At 34.2% G+C, this 2,282-nt stretch overlaps 1 protein-coding gene across 4 annotated transcripts in view; it reads right to left on the reverse strand.

Moving 5' to 3' along the window:
* Nucleotides 1-1,740, reverse strand: part of LOC107630718 (myosin heavy chain, skeletal muscle, adult) — a 6,309-nt gene extending 4,569 nt beyond the window's left edge. The window contains exons 1-2 of one of the 4 annotated variants that reach the window (XM_016333933.2): nucleotides 1,494-1,740; nucleotides 1,020-1,095 (exon numbers count right to left, since the gene is read on the reverse strand). The gene's annotated coding sequence lies outside the window, so the exon portion shown is untranslated. Of the gene's footprint in view, nucleotides 1-1,019; nucleotides 1,096-1,489 lie in introns of all 4 variants that reach the window. The other 3 variants (XM_021119095.1, XM_016333932.2, XM_021119094.1) reach the window with 3 other exon arrangements.

Consider the following 2,282-nt stretch of genomic DNA (forward strand, 5'->3'; position numbering starts at 1 on the left):
GTATAGCAACTAAAAAATGTAGAAAGTATTGTCGAAAATTGTGGTTTATTATTGCTGTCATTACAGAAAGAGTACATATTCTTTTCTGGTCGGTCTGAGCTTTCATCAGCGCTTTTCCATAAAGAAATTTGTAGTCCGTATAGTTTATATGTCATCAAAGAAGATGGTGGAAAGCAATAGTAGATGTGTGCCACACAAATGGGATTTATTAATCGATTTGATATGATATTATTATATATAGCCGTCAGGAAAATGCAAAGGCAACACTTTTTAACGAGAGATAAATGATCATAAAATATGGGGAATGATTATAACGGTGTCTCATCGCAACAAGGACATAGTACATACAATTTCGTAGAACTCGAATCAATCCAGTAACAAAATCAATATTCCGTTCCACTATTGAAATCGAGGGTAATTACTAATCATGAGAATAATTGGCCGTATAGTGATGTAAAAATAGAGAAACAAAGGAAAGGGATACGTGAAAAAGATATCTGGATTCTCCATTGATAAGTGAAGAAAGATGCAATTGTCATCATCAATTAACCAATACTTGATTCTCTCAGCTTTTCGGAGATTGCAATAAACGTACCGTCAAACCACCATTTTACGCTATCAGGATTAAAATTCAATTATTGAATGCGGAATAATTAAACTAAGCATAAATAATTAACTCAAGAAAATTATTAAAATTATAGAGAAGGAAACAGAGACACTTGAAGTAGGCGCCAAGAACTAACAATCGTGCGCCACGTCAACAACCCCGGGAATCTTCGCCAGAAGCTGAGTCGGATTCAGATGAGAGAGTATGAGACAGCTCACGAACAACCGGGATCATGCCTCGGGTTTTTTTTTTTTTTTGGTAACAATTTTTTTTGTCATTATTTAACAACAAAAACGAAATACCTTTGTAAATTGTAGATTTGTAATTTACCGAAAGATGACCGGATAAAACAAGAAATGATAATTGCAAATCTTAATCTCTAAATCACAATTTCGACAAATAAGTTAGGTACCTGAGGTACAGGGTCAGTATTCTTTCTACTCTTGAGAATCGTCTTGTTGAACTCCTCAAATGCAAAACTGCAGCAGCTGAAAGTGAAAGAAAAGTATTCAGAGCTAATTGATCTTGGACCTGTATTTGCAGCTTTAGAAGTAATACGATCAAATTCAATGAATTCATATATCACTAACAGCAAGAGTTCTTTCTTAGTTCTGACTAAGAAAAAAGATATACTAAGAGCAGAATTTTCAACGATCGTCATCATATAGAAAAGGAAAATCGATAGCAAAGTAAACTATTCGGATTGTTCAGGGAGAATTACAGGAAGAACAAGTAAAGATGAGAAAACGAGAGAAGTAAATTGAAGCATGCATGATATCAGTCTTAGAGCATAGGAAGTTGATCGGATCGAATCCGAAAGCTGAAACGATTCGGGAGAACCACGCAGAATCAGAAAGAAGAAAGGAACAACAGAAGGAATACCTACCTGTGAAAGACGAAGAGAGGATGAAGCAGAGAATCGATGCTTAGAAAGAATCGAAAAGAAAGGAAGAGGAGTGAATGAGTGAGAACGTTCTTCAATTAATGCGAGAGAGAGAGAGACAGGGAGGCTAAGCTTGAGTTTTATTTTCTGACACATGATGAATGAATAAATAAATAAATAAATGAAAAAAAAATAGTGGCATGAAAAGTGGCTTTGTTTGGATTAGAGCGCTGAAAAGGAACGCCAGCATTTTGCACCTTCAAATTTCGGGGATGGAATCTTTGGAATGTATTTTCAGATGTATGTCCCTCTCGTTCTATTTTTATTACATGCACTGCCACGCGATTTCTCGCGCCTCATTAGGCTGGCCACTTCTGTCCTGTTTCGTGCGAGAGAATCCAATCAGACTCCAATCACACTATTGGCCTCTTGGATTATTACTGTCTACTGTTGCCAAGAAAGGTTACAGAAACTTTTAGTAAATAAATAACACGTACCCAAAAGATTCTAGGTGTTAACGGTTAACCATTTAAAGAATTGTTTACGATTCATAAGATATGGTAGCGTTATCGATTAGATACGTAATTAACCATACCATACAAATGTAATGGAATTAATTAAGATTATAACTCGTATACAATTTAACAGTTCTGTTATATATCTAAGTGTGTATTTAAATAAAAGTAATTTTATAAAATTCAAAAATTAGAATAATAAACCGTGCACAAGAATTACAATAATAAATTTTATCATGTCAAATAAAAAAATATTCTATAATTTTTTTAGTACTTT

The sequence above is a fragment of the Arachis ipaensis genome, chromosome B03 (genome assembly GCF_000816755.2).
Source record: "Arachis ipaensis cultivar K30076 chromosome B03, Araip1.1, whole genome shotgun sequence".
Classification (NCBI taxonomy): domain Eukaryota; kingdom Viridiplantae; phylum Streptophyta; class Magnoliopsida; order Fabales; family Fabaceae; genus Arachis; species Arachis ipaensis.